This window comes from Thermobia domestica, chromosome 6 (genome assembly GCF_964235325.1).
Source record: "Thermobia domestica chromosome 6, izTheDome1.hap1.1, whole genome shotgun sequence".
Taxonomy (NCBI): domain Eukaryota; kingdom Metazoa; phylum Arthropoda; class Insecta; order Zygentoma; family Lepismatidae; genus Thermobia; species Thermobia domestica.
The window spans coordinates 38,967,554-38,988,019 of record NC_137459.1 but is presented as its reverse complement, the minus strand read 5'-3'; positions in this window follow the sequence as shown (position 1 = coordinate 38,988,019).

Genomic DNA, 20,466 nt, shown 5'->3' with positions numbered 1-20,466 from the left:
AACATTTTTTTCAACTTGTTGTATTCTAACGAAAGGTATGTGTTTTTCTCATACAATTTTTATTAACACAATAAATACAGAATCTAGTTTAATGAATATTTTTGGACGTGTCATCATCTTCGAATCTTGTAGACGTATCCTGTAAATAAAAAGAAGAAACAATGCATTACTTTATGAATTTCATTTTTTCCTGAAAAAATAAAAACGAGTAAATATTGATAAGAGAGAAATAAAACTTACTCGTAAATGATGGATGTGTTTAGGCTCATCTTCCTCCTCGGGTACGAGATGACTGCATTTCTTCCACGGATGGTTTTCGTGGCTTATGAACGCCTTTGGGTACTGCATTTTTCTTGGTGTTACTGCTTTATGGTCAAGGAGGAAAAAAGGAAAAGGAAAAAAGAAATGGTGGCCTCATTGGGTATTTACAGTTTTTTCTTCATCATCTTTTTCCAGTTCCAACTTCCGTTTTTTAACGTACGCGTAAGGAACCGTATCATAGGAATTGAGTTCTTTAAATCGCCGTATTGTGTACTGAATGCTGTACATTTTTCTTCTTTGCGAGTGACGATGGTATGGTTTTTGGTTCTGCATATTTTATGAGGGATGGTAATGGTGACTTGTCCACGGCATTGATTTGTAATCATTTCTTTTAGCGTGTTCAAATTTAATTGCTGTCCTGCATTGTAATTTAAGGTAAATCCTCTAATTTTACATATGTAACTGGTGATGTTGATGTCTGGATTGTATATTTCTAAGCTGTAATGTTTCGACCCTCCACTAACAAATATCTTCATGTACGCTCGTTGTCCATAAGACTCCATCTCATCCGATAAGCATCCCAATTACGTGGAAGGTTCAATGGTTGGCTCCCCTGGCTTTTCTGTAAATATCACAGAATCCGTGTCGAAATATAAAACACGTTCCTGCAACATTTCCAGGTACTTGTACAGTTCCAGACGTGCCTGACATTTTGTAAATGCACCTAAAACGACATTGGTGTTTCGGTTTTGAACAAGCACATGTTCATTGTACTCCCAGAACGCATACAACGTGGTATCATTGATGAGTACAATTTGATGGAGTTCAATGTCGGGGGAAGTGAGATTTTCATAAAAATTCTTCTGGCCGATCAATAATTGTGGTCTGGCTAAAGTTTGTACGCTGTGAAAGCTTGTCCCATAAAAAGTTTACACAAAGCTTAGATAAACTTCTTCGTGCAGCATTATTTTCAATTTTGGTCTGATCCAATGCAATACCTTCACGCTCCAGAACGGTTTGTATAAATTTTGTTTTGTCTTCTTCTGTGACACATGAACTTGGCCAGCCAGAAGCTTCCATTTTCGATTTCAAAAACTTGTTGATGCATTCCGTGAACAAGCCACCTGTTTTCGTGATGGGGTCATATTGTTCAATGTCATAATCCCAAATTTCAAAGATTTCCACCGGTTGATATCCAATTCTATTGCCTTCTGTATTTTGTATGATACTCATGTTCCAGTGAGGCATCGCTCCTGATCATTGTGCGTACACGTTGCTGTAGGGTCTGGGTTTATTCCTTCTGTACAAGCAGCATACAGTGGGAACAGCAGTTTCTTGTTGCATCGATAAGGGAGGAGACCATGATAAAGGTGGCGAGTTGGTTATATCGTCATTTTGAACAGACCAATGACTTTATTTATTGGTGGTATATTTTCATCACCCTGTACATAAATTCTAGAATGACCTACAGAGTATTTAGCACACTCATTTATGAACGGATAAAACGATACAATATCGAAATATTTTATTTTTGCTCTTGCTTTTTTGTCGACTTGGTGGTACAATTTCACACAATTGGTCCTTTCTCCAAAAAAGCTATCTCTTGGATTTAAGGGTCTGCGGTTCATGTACAGGTGATTCTTGAAATACGTCGCCATTGCAGGATTTTGTTTCAAGAACTGTTTAAATTCGCACTCCCACATTTCATGTACAATGTACCCCAATTCACGCAGTCTGGCATTTTTTCGTTGCGTTCGTTCATAACGGAATTCCATGGTGTCTTCTGGATTGCCGTAGATGGGCTGATTACGACCTGTAGTAATACACACTTTACAGCCTTGACAAAAACAGCCGGCATGCTCGTAGACGTGCTCCTCTAACGTCTGAGGATCTTGGTAGTAGCCATCAACATGGAATCCCGAAATAAACACTTCTTTTTGTCGGGCCGCGTGTAAGATTTGTTTTCTTTTGGTTTTTTCAATGTAGGCCAGCCATTGCATTGCAAGGATCGATTGCGTACTTCTCCATCGATAACCATGTGCCGGTAGAATTCCAATGATATTGGGTTTCAGGAAATTCCAGCGGAATACTAAATTGGAAGCACTTGCAATCATTATCGTCTCCAAGAAGGGATTCACTTTGGTTTCTGCCTCAAATGATGTCATGAACGAAACACATGCTTGTCGCAGTACATTGACATCTTGAGTACAATAGTTGATAATTTCCTTCTGGAAATCAAACGTGTCATTACGATGGTCGTTGTACCACTGCATGAACTTGTTCTTGTCTTCGACGCTCATTTCATCTGCACCATAATACTTCGTTTCTGGAAGTGGTCCAATATACGATTGATTTTCTTTGATGTTGAAGAAATGCGGGAAGTATCCTTTGGTTGTGGGCAAATTGACCGTTTTCGACAATTTGCTTAATGCCATAGGCAGGAAATTCAAAGAGTCAATGAACGTCAGATTAATCAAGGTTAAACTCAGTATCTTCTTCCCATTTAATATGACGTCAGGTCTCCATTGACATTGTTCTACCATAGTCTTTAGAATAAAATGTCCATCGTAGCCCTTCGAATTGTGAGCGAGACAGAAAATCCTAATTATATTGCGACGACGTTCCCGCAAGTACTGGAGAAAATCATAAACTTGATCCTCTCCTTGGAAAATATGCTGGCGCTGAAAACACGTACTGCAAGACTGCTGGATGTTATCGTTTTCAACACATGCGTAACATACTTGTTGTGCAACCAATAAATTCGGAACGTGTACAAACATATTATCGTCAATACTCTTGTCCTGCATGGATTCTATATCGTAGAAAATAAATAAGGCTTTCTTTGCATGCATGAGTGAAGGAATACCAGGTTTCAAACATTGTCGATCAGGAAGCATGAAACATTGATGCGATCCTGGAACAATCTTCTTACAAACATTACAAAAGATCTCATTACTGTCATGAATGCGTTGTCCACTTCGTACAAAAGAATATACTCTGTAACATTTAGTACATTGCTTCACCATTTTACATACAGGTTCCCCTTGATGATATACAATGTTACGATGATTGTAAAAACATTCTTCGCCGTAAAATTGATGATTGTAGTCGTTGCACAATATCGACGTTTGGTTCTTGTCACATAGAGGTCTCTGTAAACATTTTGAAAATGTTACAGGACAATTTTTCACATGTCTGTTACGCTGATCGTACTTTTTATGGCACGCTTCACAGTAGAACTTGGTTGCAAAACAAGCAGTTAAAGATTGGATGGTGTCAAAAAGTCCAGCCATACAAATGAAATTTATGGGAGTGCGATTTTCATCGTTTGGCCCCTCATACATGATGTCATGACCTAAGAAACTGGTATACACTGTAATTTTATATTCTTTGAGGTATGACTGGAATTGCCGAATTTCATTTACACTGTCACCATGATCCAAATTCACTCCTGAATTTGCACATAACGCATTCACTTCATCGTCCGCAACATATTTCGTTTGGCGTTGATACTGTTTATAAAGTTTCGTATCTACATTCTTGTATTTTCTGAGACCAATAGCAATAACAAGGACACCTTGAATCTTGATTTCTTACGCGTACAATCCCTCGCTTCCTACGTAACAATTCTTCGTTCTCCATTACTCCTTGCCGCAAACCGCCATAGCCACGTGGAATATTCACACTATGAAAATAAACGGTGAATGGTTCGTGCAGGAGAAATGAATTGTTAATTTGTAAAACATTTTCAAACGAGGCCCACATCGTCTCCAGAGTCAGGTTTCGGGCTTGGCGAAAACTCACCCAAAATGGTTTATTGGTGATGCGTGGGATATTACCGATAAACCAACCATCGCCTCATCATCGACATTGGCTAATAAATGGTCCAGCATTGCTTGAAAACTATTATGCACGTATTGGATAATATCGGTTCCTATGGGTGGTGCGTTAAATTGAATTTCGAGCATTCTACCTTCAATGTTAAATCGTCTGTAATGACGAGTGATTTCATTACGAACAGTAAAACCCGATTCGGCCATGGTTAAAAAGAAGAAAACAAACAGGTACAATTACGATAAAATATGTAAGGGGAAAAAAAGAATTGAGCACCGTGAATTTACTAAAAAAAAAGAAGAAAGAAAAATCTTAATCACCTGATAAACAGGAAATCATAACATTGATGATAAATTCTTAACTAAGCAATTCATGTAAAGGTCCTGAGTTTCCCTGTCAGGGAGCGTTCAGAATCCCATTATTAAAGCACACATACTAGAAATCGAAGTTTTTTAAAAATAATTATGGTACTGAAATGAGTGTTTTATTGCTGTCATACTGGAAATCAAACTCGAGACCTTTACATTAGCATGTAACTGACCTACGGCTCTGTAGTGATAAAAAGAATGCATGAAATGAATGAATGTTTCAACAGTACTGAGATGTGACAAAGTACGCGTAAGCATTTTTTTCCTCGACTTTAAAATGATGCGTTTGCAAGTTGAAGAGAACTATCAAACATTAACGTTACGCATATGTAATTGTCAAACAAAATCTGTATAGCGTAAAACGTTTAACCAAATATTCATGCACTCTTTTTTTCGCACAGTTAAGTGATTAGCGTACATGCTTCTAACGTGGAAAGCCCTGGTTCAATCCTCGGTGAGTTTGCTTTCCACGTCGGATCGCTGTCAAGCCTTTTTTTGAAACTCAATATTCTCATGCATTATCATACATTCTTCTCAAACTAAGTTAACTGGTTGACGTACACACCTCTGGTCCTGGTTCAATCCCCGGTCGTTGTTCGAATATCACGTTAAGCTGAAGGGACGCTAAACTGAAACAATGCATTTGCAAGTTTAAGAGATTCATCAAACATTAACGTTACACATATGTAATTGTCAAAACAAAATCTGTATAGCGTAAAACTTTTAACCAAATATTCATGCACTCTTCCTTTCATTGTGGCTAAGCGGTTAGCGTACATGCTTCTAACGTGGAAGGCCCTGGTTCAATCCTCAGTGGGTTTGCTTTCCACGTCGGATCGCTGTCAAGCCTTTTTTTAAATTTAATATTCTCATGCGTTATCATACATTCTTCTCAAACTAAGCTAAGTGGTTGACGTACACACTTCTGGCCCTGGTTCAATCCCGGGTGGTTGTTCGAATATCACGTTAAGCTGAAGGGACGCTAAACTAAAATAATGTTTCAAAGGGAATCGAACCATATTATTCTGAGAGTAGTTTTTGAAATTCTGTAATGCATTCTTTTCAAAGCCAAGCTAAATGATTAGCGCACACATTTCTGGTCATGGTTCAATTCCCGACGGGCGCTCAGATTCAACATTAAGCTGAAGGGACGCTAAACCAAAATAAACAAACCATATCATTTCTCGTGCTTAGTTTTAATGTGTGGGGGTTCCTGATTCGATCTCGTGAGTTTATTCGGGGTACTCCCACTTTCCCATTCCACTAATTCCTTCATAGTCTAAATATTTCGTACTAAAAGTAAAACAGTGTATTAGTGATCCGCATGTGTAATTCTCACAAATATTAAATAAAAATGATTTTCGAATCTTGTGCAAAAATGAAACCTCACTGAACTTACCTCAAATTCAATGAACAAAAAGACGGTGCAGTAAAGCTTAAATGAAGACACTCCTAAAAAGCAGACCTTCTTCACTTGACAGTTGAGAGCGGTGTAAGATTTGAGAAACGAAATTTAGATTTTTATTTAGGTCGCTGTGAAAACGACGTCACCATCAACCAATCAGAACCGAGGAAATTTATAAAATGACATCACAACGATCCAATCAAAACGCTGCTTTCGTCATGAATCACGAACCAAAACGATATGTAACAATCGATCGTGACGTCATTCACGTTTCTCAATAGTTACGGCATCTAGTATCGCAATTCTGATCATCCCAAATGCTTTCTGCTTGGATCATGTCACTACCTGTCGTAACTGTGACGACATTTCATTTTCCTCATACTCCATACAAGAATATCAATGTTTCCTTTTTTCATGAATCATGCTGACACGTTCGTAATAAAACAAAAGTAATATGATACAACATCCGCTGACGCTTGCATTTCAATCATATGTGCTTCTATGTCAACACACAAAGAAGTCTATCAGCATTTAATTTTAATCCACGAACGAAAACGTTATTTTCTTTTATACATCGTAAAGTATTTCAGGGACCTTGGTTCAAAACCCACCAAGCACGATTAAAACCGAATTCATTCATAGCTAAGCGGTTAGGATACACATCTTTGGTTTGAAAGACCTGAGTTCGATTCCTGGAGAAACATTTCTTAGGATTTTTTCTTTTTTACTTTCCAAAACTTGGTTTTAAATTTTTAGTTCGAAAATTTTAAAGGTTTAGTTCGAAATTTTTAGAGTTAATCTACAAGCGACAAGAGAATAAATTAGAGAATAAATGTATCCTTTCAGAGATATACTAACTCAAGGACAGGATCTCCATACGTAAACATATAAGGTAAGAACCATCTTACCCTTAAAAGGAAACGATAGTATTTAAGGTGAACTTCAGTACATAACAATAAAAGGGAATGTAATTCTAAAAACGGGGTCAAGGGTGGATCGCCGTCATATCACTCTGAATTTCTAGCATGGGCTGGGGCTAACATCATGTGACTTCTATAAACCAATCAAAATTGAGGTACCAAAACACTCATCTTACCCGTAAAATAAAACGAATTAGTGAGGGATTTCCCCACGTTATACCATGTAACCTGTTCACTGTGTGGCGGGTCTAAAATCCTGTGACCTCTATCAGCCAATCAGTATCGTAGTACCAAAGTACACATCAAAGAGGATACCCGAATTTCAAAAATCCCAGAGTCTAAGATCACGTGACCTCTATCAACCAATCAACATCGTGGTACCAAACCACTCACCTTACCCGTAAAAGGGAACGAATTTTAAAAAAGCCCCAGAGCCTAAGATCACGTGACCTCTATCAACCAATCAACATCGGGGTACCAAAGCACTCATCTTAACCGTAAAAGGGAACGAATTATAAAAATCCCAGAGCCTAAGATCACGTGACCTCTATCAACCAATCATCATCGTGGTACCAAAGCACTCATGTTACCCATAAAAGGGAACGAATTTCAAATATCCCAGGACCTAAGATCACGTGACATCTGTCAGCCAATCAGAAACAAGTATCAAAGCACTCATCTTACCCATAAAAGGGAACGAATTTCAAATATCCAAAGTTAGGGATTTCCCCGGAGGGTGACTTATGACGTCATACCACGTGACCTGGAAATTTGAATTCCCCGCGTTGGCGGGGCCTAACATCACGTGACCTCTCTCAACCAATCAACGGCGAGTTACCAAAGCACTCATCTTAGCCGTAAAAGGGAACGAATTTCAAAAATCCAGGTCATAAAAGAGAATGAGGATGAGTCATTCGGGCCAACGGGGGTCCCTACAACTTACTGTAACGATAGTTTTTTTTTTTTTTTTTTTTTTTTAGTAAACGACTTCAAAATGGAGAGCTGAAAAACAGAGATTGTCTCGTGCATTCACCCTTAAAAGGTTTTCTGATTTGTGCATATTGTAAACTGTATCCAAACGTCTCATCGAACTTTACTGATGATTCCAATGAGTAGAAGACCGCTAGCATTTTATTGCAGTCCCATGAAGACTCTCCTATCCACAGAAAAGCCCAATTATCCTTCATAAGTCGAAGTAATCCTGAATCACGTGTTGAGCGCAAAGTAACTGCAGAGAGTAAAAATGAAGCTCAATATTGGAAAGAAGCTTTAAGCGAGTATTCGCTACAGTAAAGTATTTGGCAACACGAGGATTGCCTTTTCGGGGTTCGGATTCTTATTTTTTTCTGTAGAAATAGTACTCATTTAGGAGCTCTGAAATTGATTGCTGAATTTGATCATTTTTTACATCATATTGTTAAACGTAGAAACACAGGTAAAGGGTATACTTCTTACTTGCCGCATTTTACTAGTGATAAATTAATCATAATCGTGGGTGAAATTATATTACAACAAATAATGGATCAGATTAAAGAATCAGAATATAAATCCATAATTCTTGATTCTACTCCTAATGTAGCCCATGTACGAGGCACGTCCAGGAAGTAAGTTCCGTTTGGTAATAAATTTAAATTTTGTACAGATACAGAAAAATTATTTATTGCACAAAATCTTACAACTCTTAAACTACTTTTCCACATAACTGCCGAAATTTTGCAGGCATTTGTCATAGCGTGGCACAAGGTTTTGTATACCTTCTCCATAGAAGTTTGCCGCCTGTGTCTTCAACCAGTTGGAAACAGTTTCTTTGAGCTCGTCGTCATTGTTGAAGTATTGATCGTGAGTTTTGGGGAAATTCCATACCAAGAGCACTAATTGTAAACCTGCGGTTTTCCTGGATCTTGTCATCAATCGCGTGAACCAGTTCTTCTGCAACCAAAGATGGACGCCCACTTCGTTCTTCATCGTGCACTTCACTATGTCCTTCATTGAATTGTCCATCTTCTCACCATTGAATCACTTATCGCATTTTGTCCGTAAACATCGCAAATTTGCCTATAAATTTCACTTGGTTTCACTTTCCTCGCATTCAGAAAACGAATCACCGCTCTGATTTCAGAAGCGGCGGGATTTTCAATCAACACCGACATTATAAACAAGCACAACAAAGCGTATGTGACTGACAGCGATCTCCAAATGGCGCACGTTTCTTCTCCTTGATACAGAGCGTCTACTGCGCATGTGCGGAACTGCGATCGCAGCGCTGCAGCGGAGATAAATTGAAACGGAACTTACTTTCTGGACGTGCTATGTAGATCAGCTGACCTTTGTAATACGACATGTGCAAAGTAATGGTGTACTTGTTGAAAGATTTTAAAAAATTTTACACAATATTGGACAAGTCAGAGGAAATGTCAACGACTGTATTGGCAACATTGTAAACTCTCGGTATCGACATCAAAGATTGCAGAGGACAAAGCTACGATAATGCAGCCAACACGTCTGGGACTTTTCTGGACTTCAAGCACAAACCATGGGTGAAAACGAATTAGCAAAGTATATTTCATGTCCAGTCCATTTCCTAAACCCAGTTGGGGTGACAGCAGCTGAAACCTGTGACAGCTGCAGCATTTTTTGATCTCGTGCAGGAAATAAACTTTTCCTGTTTCAAGATATTGGTGGACGAAGTTAAAAGAAATCCTGAAAGATGGTTGCCCATTTGTAAGACCATTACCAGCAACTAGATGGTCCGCACGAGCGGATCCTTTACAAGCTTTTTAAAATTCCTACATGTAGTTACAGAGCTACTCACAAAAATATCAGAAGATACCAATGAGAACACTGTATGCAGCCAACAGGCTAGAGGCAAGAAATTTGCAGACATCATAAAACGTGGTTGTGTGTGGCGGGAAGAAATAATGAACAAGTTCCATAATATTAGTAAAGCATTACAAAGTAAGGCTTTAGATATAGCGAATGTCAGTGCTTTGTTCAATTCATTAGAACACTACCTACCTTCTTGCAGAGAGAACTTTGTTAAGTACTTACAAAAGACAGAATCCTTGACGAAGCCTACCGTAATAAACTCATACTTAAATCGTTTTTTGATTAGGAAAAAGAATCATGTGAAAGATCTGGGATCACGTTTAATGCTAAAGAGGGTTTTAGAACGGGAACATTTCTTATGATTGTTGACAGATTAACGATAGAGCTACAAAAAAGATCAGAAGCTTATGGTAAATTTGCTCCGATATTTGATTTTCTTTTGAACCTCACCGCAGGTGAAGATGAAACGAATATAGAAAGATGAACAGAGCTCCTACGAGTGTACAAAAATGATCTGAAAGATAGTTTCCCAGGTGACTATGACCAATTCAAGAATTTCCTGAAACATCATATTTCATATATGACAGTATTTGAGCATGAGCCCGATGCCAAAAGTAAAAAGAAGCAACTTAAAGAAAAGAAGAAAATATCATTTTTTTTTTTTTTTTACCTTCTGCACATTGTCAAAGATGGTAATTTCCAAACAACTTTTCCAAACGTGAACATTATTCTAAGAATTGTGTTAAGTATGGCCACCATGAATTGAACAGGGAAACCTTCATTTTCAATTTTGAAACGTGTCAAAAACTACCAGAGAAATTCCATGGGAGATATCAAATTGAACGCTCTGGCTATTCTGGAAATCGAAAGTGACCTGATGTCTATACTCAAGTTTCAAGCAAAATACATACATTCTCTGGAACCAAGCAACGTCGAAAAGTGTAAACAACCTGAAATTGAAAACGAAAATAAAAACTTTTATGATGTATGCACAATATTTATACTATTCCGTGAACAATCCTTTTTTTCTTTACTGTCAGTAGTTGAGCCGTTTTCAAGAAAAACTCAAATCGCAAAGGGGTCCTCCTCTTACAGGACAACGCTAAGCCTCACGTGGCTAAGATGACCCGGGATTCCATTCTATGCCCTGGATGGGAAACACTATTGCACCCACCATACTCCCCGGTCCTTTTACCCTCCGAGTATCGCATGTTCCATTCCTTGGACATTAACCTTAGACAACACCAGTTCAAATCCCTAGTAGAGGTACAAAATGAATTGATATCTTCTTCGCTTCACCGCCCCCCAATTTCTACTGCAGTGGAATCCATAGCCCTCCAGAACGTTGGCAGAAGGCCGTCAATGCTGATGGGAAATATTTTTTATCTTCCAGATACGTCTTAGGTGACGTATCAATGTTTAAGGGCGGTGGGTGGAAAAGCGACAGAACTTTCTTGGTTACCTTTATGCTTACGCAACCATATAATCATATGTTATAGGAAAGGCTCGTCTGAGAAAATAAATAATCGATCGCATGATAAGCACATGATTATATGTCTATTTTGACATTTTTTTCTTTTTACAAATAGAAGGGAACAAGCAGGACCACCAAAACTTATGAAGTTATATTTTTGAGTCCTAGAGGACATTTACCAATATATAATTTTGACAATTCCCAAATTTAAGAGGTGGGCCAGAGTACCCTCCCAAATTTTAAAAGGAGAGCATCAATGTACCCATAATCTAAGAAACAAGATCGACCATGTATTCATCCAAATGACCACATAACACACTAATGCTTTATCAAAGAGGATATACAAAGTAATAGGAAAAAAACCTCAAAATTTCGAGTTTTTGACAGAAGGTGATAGGCAGGATCTTTGAAATTTACAGAGACATATATTCGAGTTATAGAGAACATTTACCGAATTTTGTGTTTTCATTCCTAAATTTATAAGTGGGCCAATGTACCCTTCCCAACATTTAAGAAGAGTAGATCAATGTACTTATGTCCTATGAAAGGTAATAGAGTGGCCCTGCGTAGCGTAGTCGCTTACACTCTCGCCTTCGGTGCGAGCGGTAATGGGTTCGATTCCCGGTCGGGGAATTCTGTCCAAAAAATGTAAAAAGCTTTTTGAAGCCAACCATTCTGAATGAGCTTTCCATGTTTTTTATTCACAGCAGGCAAATGCCGGGGTGGTACCTCACTTATAGGTCCCAGGCTGCTTCCTTCCTTCCCCAATCCTTTCTTCTTTCCCTTTCCCCGGATAGTGTGCTCGCGGAGGGACGTCATTCCTCAAATCGTGAAGAGCTAAATGGCCATAGATGCCGAAAGTCCATAAATCTAAATTCTAAATCCTCAATGTAATAGACCTCTGAACACAAACATATGATCATATAACGTGTTAAGACTATATGATCATCTCATCAAAGATGATAAATCAAGTCAATGACCAACGAAGTGACGAACACGTGGTAATTCTAATATTTGGCAATATTTTATCCACAGGAGAGTATAAGGAGGACCACTCAAATTTACAGTGGTAGGCACTCTTAGGTCCTATGATCTTCCAGTTCATATTTCGGTTGGAACGATCCCTGCAGGAAGTCAACCAGAGCCTTAGCTTTCTCTTCTAAGGAGTAGACCAAGCCGTCTTTTTCATGTATACATGACGTGTTAATATTTCTTGTAGTTAAACTTTTGGTATATTTCCAAACGCTTCCGTCTTTTAGTCACATTTTTGAGATTATCAAAGATACGGGTTTTATACGCGGACATTTCTTCTTTTATGCATACTCTATATCGGTTTGCGATCGCTTTATATAATGGGTCTCGACTTTTGTTATATTTTGGTGCAGTCAGTTCCACGTTTTTATCATATCTAATATTTTCGGGGGTAGTGTTTTTAAGTTCGCCTTAAGAGTTGTAGGAGGTATAGCTCTTTTCTGAAATAGTTTTAATAAGTGTGTTGTGAGGAAGTTGACAGCAGTATCTATATCTTCTTTTGTATGTATTTCGATCTTTCTATTTAATCTGTCTAGTATTAATTGTTGGAATCTGGTACACTCAGCATTCTTGTAATTTAGTCACTTCAGTGGTAGTTCTTTGTCTTGTTCTGAGTTTACTGTGACAACAAGTGCTGTGTGATCAGAAAGTAGATCATCATCAGTAATTATTTGAGAGTTCTAATTGAATATTCCAATATAATGCGTAGTCCACGATACCTGGATTACTGTTGCAATTATAAGTTGGTTCATTTTCCGTAAGTATTTCTATGCTTGATGTTTCAAGATAATTTTCCAAATTTTTACCGTTCTCGTTAGCTCTTTCTGAGTTGAAAAGAGAATGCTTTCTGTTCCAGTTTCCAATTAATAAAACTCTGTTTCCCAGGCGGGAAAGAAGTTCGATATCAATTATGTCTATAATTGTATTGGGAGATTGATATATACCAACTAATACAACCGGAGTACTTCTAACGAATATTTTAATTGTGATGAGTTCCGTCGTTTTTAATAGGGGAATGGGTACATATTCGTGATTATAGTCGGACTTTACCACTACCAAGATTTCTCTTCCTGTATTTGATTAATCATGTCTGAGAATACAGTGTCCTTGAATATAAAATTTGTGGCGCGTTGTAAGCAGTGTTTCAGACACAAAAGCTACAGAAATGCTGTTTTCATTTATATAGCTTTCTAGATCATCTTTCTTTTTTGAGATGCCCTAAATATTCCTAACGCGATGTCCCATCAGCGGTTTGAAAGACTCTGACTATGGAGTTTATGACATTTAGGAAAAATTCATAATTGTTTTCAGCGTAAAACTAACACACGTTGAACGTAGGACAGCGTTTTCCGTCTGTCATAGTGAATACTGAAATCATGTAGCATTAAAGTGCATCTAAACTTGGTTGTAGTGACCGGAATCTGTTATCTGCGACAACTTTTATGGCTTTGGCGCCCTGTTGTCATATTCTTATGTTATTTCTCCTCTGTTCTGATTTTGATTTGATTTTTGAGTTTAACGTCCCGTTCAGCATCGAGGCTATATGAGACGTGGACCTACAGATTAACGTGGAATCCGAACCACATGAGCACCCGATGGGAATCGAACCCAGGTCTCCCGCGCCAAAGCGCCTCCTTTGTTCTGAGTCTGTGGTGGTTTTAGTGGGTGAAAATGTATCACTGTCTGTGTTTAAGTGTATTTGTTGTTGCGTGTGTGTGTTGAGTTTTTGTCTTTGTGTATATTTCTGTTGCTGCCTTGGGTACGCTTAGGAGTAGGTTCTCGAACGACCCCAGATGGGGCTGTACGTGAGGTTCCGGGTATGATTTGCAACTGTTGGGGCGTCCCCGTAGGTCAGGTGTAGGCAAAGGTGAAGGTGTGATTTTTGGAGTGGGAACAGTCCAGGTTTAGGGGGAGGTAGTAACGCAGGCCTTGTTGTGTCTTGTTTGTGCTGTGCTCATGTTTATGTTGTGCGTTGCGTTTACTCGTTTTACAAGGTTGTTTGCGTTAGCTTTGGATGTTGTTGCCCTTTGTCTTGATTCCACAATCTTTTTAGAAACTGTACAGCCCCTGTAACTGGCCGGATGCTCTCCTGAACAATTAACACACTTAAGTTTTTGTGTGCGAGTTTTCTTAAATTAGGGGTGAGGTGATTCTCTGTACACTTGACGCAGCGAGGCACTATCCTGCAGTTCGTGCTGCCATGATCAAATCTTTGACATCGGTGGCACTGCATAACTACACACGTTTGAATGTATTCCTCAAATCTAACTCGAATATGGAAGATACAAGAGACATTCAAGAGTCGCTGTTTAGTTTCCCAATCCAGGACTATGCGTTGCCTCTTTTGCTGCGCTTGTTGTCTTTCTCATCTAGGAGACAGAGAGGGTGGTGGAGTCTAATACCTGTCTAAGGTGATCCTGAATGTCTTTGGAGGCAAGTTCCCAGGGGAGTCCCCTAATCACTAGCTTGATTGGCCTGAAGAGAGTGTTTGTGTAAAACTCAATCTTCTTACCTCTAAGTATTTTAAGATGCTTGTGTTCGTGATTTCCTTGAGAAGTGGGAGCATGTATATATGGTAACTCCTTAGGAGCTGAGCTATGAATGGGGACTTGCGATTGCCAGAGGGAAATGCTGGCTTCTGATTGGCTGTTGTTGTGCCTACGAGAAAAGAATTTGTTGAATCTGTTTTTGTTGCTCTGCACATGACTACTATTTATAAAATCAATTCTGTGTCCAAGCTCTAGGCTATGTCTACTAGTCCTGACTTTTGTAGCTGTTGTGTTCTTTACATTGTTGTTCTGTTGTAAGTCCAGTCTGTCCTATGTATCCTTTGCCACATTCACATGGTATACGGTATGCACCAGGAGGTGAAGGTCGTCTTTCGCTGGTTTGAGTAATGATCTTATGTTGGCTACAGGTTTATGACTAACTCTTATACGATGTATAGCAAGTATTCTGCTGAATTTGCCGGAGGTGCGGCTGATGAGAGGCAATACAGTGGTAGACAGATAATCCTCACTTTATTTTTTTGATCACTTTTGTTGCGAAGTAAAGGCTTTTTTATGATCATGTTGATATCTGTAAGGTGTCACAAATCTCGGTATCGCGGTCAGAATGTTTCCTGTATCTATTAGCAACAATAGTTTAAAAGGAAACTAAATGTGACCTCACGTGACTTAACCACATCAGATCGGACAAATCCTGTAATAAAGATATTATTAAAGCAAGCAAGCAAATTACAGCTAGGTATCATTCACACCAGCATAATGTTTTCAAACCTAAAGTAAGTGAAGTGGGTGATAGAAATTATAGATTTTATTTGAAGAAATTTCAAACAAAGGTTCAATTAAAATATTTAATTCAAATCAAATTCACTTCAAAACAATTTCAACTGGAATAATTATGTTAAAAATATCTTTCAATAAATTGTTACTTGAACATTACTTTAGGAGGAGGTGTTCATAAATTTAATAAAAAAACTATATCCTAATTATTTCAGTCACCTTTCAAAGCAGAGAGCAGTTACAATAAGTTTTGATAAATCACAAAGAGAACAGTTACTCATTTCAAAAATAGTACCCTATAAATCAAATGTTAATTTAAATTTTGGAATTATTAAACAGCAAAAGCAACAACCACTTCAATATTTTTTGCTCACAAAATAAAATAAAGTATCGCGACTTTTTAAAGTAGCCTCGTATATATCTTAACAATTTACTTCCTAAACTATTTATCTCGTTAATTCTTAATCAAAATATATGCGCTGTGATTGTGCTACTAATATACTAATAAACCATCTACTACCAATACAAGTAGTATTTATACTTCACACTTACCATATCTCAGCAGGAAATAATTGTTACAGGAAAGTAGAGGTAGTTACCATTCTCATCTCCAGATCCTCCTGGGTTTTAGTCAGTGGTTGTCCCATTACAATGCAGTACAGTGCAGTGCACGCGACAAATTTCAATCAATTCAAAATAAAAAAGTTTAACCCGTACGGACTATATGTTCTATTTTTAATCAAAATTTTTAAGCTTCCATTTCATTTCAAATGTTGATTCGAAATCTAGCTGAGATACAAGGAACCGAAAATAAACCGTCAGTGAATGCATTTAGCAGCACATAATTAAGTATTTAATTAGCTAACTAATGACGTTTTCCTTAATTAACAGCACGGTAAGATTATTAAACTGTTTCCATAGCAGGGAATAATCATTTATAATTTACTTTAGTCCTTTAAAAACTGTTAAACCTTTAAGAAATGAAACCCAGATTAACTAAACCCGATCTTAGTTAGGGTTAAAGGTAATTAACAAACATTTTTTACTAAATTACTTTAGTCCTTCTATAACTATCAACACGTCCTTCAACCCGTTTTAGTTATTAAATTTAATTTAGTGATTTCACCAAAGTGAACAACAAATGAACTAATAAGGAATTTAATAACCGTTAATTAGCAATTTTATTTAATAATGAAGAGAAGGAGTTAAGGAAATCCGTCTCTTATTAGTTACCACGAGTCTATGCAATTTAAAGGTGGAATTTTTGACACTTCATTTTACTTTTTATTTTTCCCCCTTCTACAGTTGTCTAGTTAAATTTATCACTCGACATTCAATGGACAAAGAAAGCGAGAGAAGCACTAGACAAGCTGACGCATTACACGTGTTCCGTCTCTTACATAACAACATTACTAAAGTTGACGTATTTCTCAGCTATTGAAAGGTATTAATACGGAAGTCTTTTAAAAGAATTAGACGTTTTAAATTTCATATCATTCACTTGCAAGATATGTCTTCTTTAACACCAACTTCATGGCACTTGACACAAGGAAAATACAAGTAACCTTGACTGATTCAACATCAAAGAATTTAATTTGATCCATAAATTAAAATAAGCCTTTTAAAACTCTACGGAATTTGTTACTAAGTTTAGGAGCACAATTATAATTAAGGCACTCTTTCTCAATATAATACGAAGCACCTCTACATTGAACGCTTCGACCACGTTTTTTTACCTTTTCTAAAAAGAACAACTTTCGTCGCGGGTCGCGAAGTAATGTAAGTCAACTCCTTGAGTCCAACCAGTGTTGGCTCAATAAACTACGAAACAATTACAAGCAGTGTTGCCAGACCGATCAGTTGGAAAAGCAGAAGATTCAAACAAAAAAAAAAAACAAAAAAAAACAGGAGAATGCAGTAGACACACAAAGTTGCGGAATTCTAGTGCAAATGCAGGGGGACCAAAAAATTTGCCATTATTAAGGGTACAGTGGTCAAAACAAGAGGTCCAGAATTCATTATTACTTTAATTTCAAAATAAAACAATACATACAAAACATAAATTTGAATTTTAATTACTTCAAAATAAGAGCTGACGATCGTGCAGAAGTGATCTAAGCTACTCTTCAAACCATGGGTAAAAGTGATTCTGAAATAGTAGGATAACGCATGATAGGCCGTAAGCCGTCCTCCTTGTCTATGTTTATTTACTGTAGTTTTTTTTTTAGGAAATGAGGGACGCCATAGATATTTTTGGAAGTGGAGTAAGGACGTCCCCCCAGCATACCCCTCACTTTTACCCTGCTTCCAATCCTTTTTGCAATATATAAATGTTGCATATAATGCAGGCTGTTCCATTCGAATACTGTTTTTTAAATGTTAACTTTCACATTCCACACTGAGAATAAAACATATGTAGCGTACGCAAAAACTTGGGTTACATGTGTAAATCCTGTAATTTTTGAATTTAACGAATAACCCTACGTAACAACCTCCAGCAAACGTATAACTCAAAACGTGTTTTCCATATAAGTGTTCCGAATAACCATATTTTCCGTACGAAAGAAAGAACTGTATATAGGAGGTCACGATCTCACATACAGATGGACGTATGTATCATATAGCTGACGTATGTAACATACGTAAACATATGTAATATACGGAAGACTGTTAGTAATGATGTAATATCTAATTGGGAGAAAGACAATGGTTTGATTTCTCTTTGTACACGGCAAAGGATGACGACAATTGCAGAATCTCTTAGTTCTTACGGGTTTTGAGTTGTTAACAAGCTAGAGAATGCGTGTGACGTTAATTGCGACATGTGAAAGTAGGTCTGAGTATAATTTTGTGCAAAGTGGAATGACGTTTTGTGAGAAGTTATTGACCTTTGGTGTGTCCACGCACGAGCATGGCCTCCAATGGCCCCCATGGATGTTCTATAGCCCTGAAGAGTGCCCCTGTAGCGTACATAGCCCCTGTATTGCTCAGGACACCATCCAATAGTTTTGGGTCTTCAAATGGTTCCCTGGGTTCCCATGGACATTCTATCGCCCCTGTATTGCTCAGGACCTTTAAAATGGTTGTGAAAAGAATGCTCCTGTGTAGGGATCATGGCCCCCGGTTTTCCAGGGGTCTCGTATAGTCTTTGCCGCCTCAACACTGTGTGTGTTTTTCCCGTATTATTTACAATAATACTAGCTGTTAACTTATTTGTTCTCTTTCGTATCTTTTATTCTCTTATAATGATTTTTAATTGGATCGTATGCCAAGGCATACTCATTGTTAAATGGGTGATCATACTAAAAGCTCGTTGTTAAAAATGGAAGACAGACCCCTAACACGAATTGAACCCGGGGCTTCCACTCCAAAGGCGTGCACACCAATATTTTAACCAGCTCATAATTATTCGAACACTGTGTGAGTGTGCTAAAAAGGGAGATCGAACACGAAATTAGGGAATTTAAACTACTCGGTTCTGAAGAGTGAAAATTGAGATAGTCTTTTCCACAACTATGTGAATTCCTTCCTAAAATTGAAACAGGAGGCGTCTAATTCCCTAATTTCTTTTATTCTGTGTATTTTATATCCAGTCTTTAGTACTCTGTGCAGCTCATGAGTACAATACGAGTATATTAAAAACATTACAATTTCTGCAAATGTTTAGTGATAAGTAAAAGTTTCACTGTATAACAAATACAAGTCTACTGTTACATGTATATATCTGAGTAAAGTACTGAAATGTTTTCCTTAGTTTGTGTATTCTTATTGTTTTTTCTAAGAGAATATTCATAACAAGTAAATAGTAATTTATTACATCAATACAGAACAAATGCCTATTTCCTTACATAAAATCTGCATAAGGTTAATGTTTCTTAAGTTATCGTAATCAATGAAAAAAGTGACGTCATTCTGATGTGTTGAATTAAATATCTTATCGCGCAATCTTCTGCGCAAGTTTAATGACTATAAATCAGGATGTGGGTGTGGTTGTGGTACTGATATAAAGTAGTTTGTACAGTGTTAAGGTGTACAATCAAAAGCCAGGTGTTTCAGCGAATGCAAAACGAGAAATAAATACTGCTTTACATATAAGAACATTTTCGTCTTCTCATAATAAGCAAAGGAAAGGTGGAATTCAAACCAATCTTTCCTTATCTCAAAGTAAACCTGTAAACTCCAAGTATATTTCACCACGTGAAAAACGTTTTGAACTTGAAAAACAAAAGAAAATTATTCTGGTACATCCAAATGATCCTGATATTCCTGAAGAAAATGAGACATGTAAAATTATATATCCTACACGAGAATCAATGCGCGATACTCTCTATATACGAAGTTTCAGATATTCATATGAAATACTCTTTGAAGAGGAGGTAGTAGTTTAAAATACAATTTCTAATGACATTCTAATATTCAATGAACTGAAATGTGAATGTCCCCCTAATGAACTTTGTAAGTGAACTTTGTGAAAAACAATTTTTAGAAAATTATAAACTTTCTGAACCTCTACTTTGTGAAGCTTGTGCCACTCGTAATGAAAACGAAAGTGTTCACAAATATGTAGCTGAAAGTGATGAAGAATTATATACTACTGTGTGGAATTTCCTAATTAGAAAATCAACAATGGACCAAATATTAAAACAGTATCTGAAAACGCATGTAAAATATATCGATGTAAATCTCATACCATATCTTATAAACAAATTTAACTATACATATCAAGACATTACCTTTAATGATTATCATATTTCTGATTTAAGAGAAGCGTATCTTGAACAGGATAAAGATGTGTTTCAACAACGCTCAGTGTGATTCCATTAATACATGTGATGATTGCGAATATCAGTGCAATTCTTTTCCAGTAGATAAAAAATGTGTCTTACTGTGTATTGCAAGATGGAAGCCACAGCGTAAACTTTTGTTATGGTTGCTTCGCAAATTGAAGTATTTTAGATGAACACGAACGCATTACTTTAGACTATGATATGCTATAACGCTTGGTGTGTTTTGTCTAATGTGCAAACTTTTGATGACTTATATGGAGAATTTGCAAGAGTAG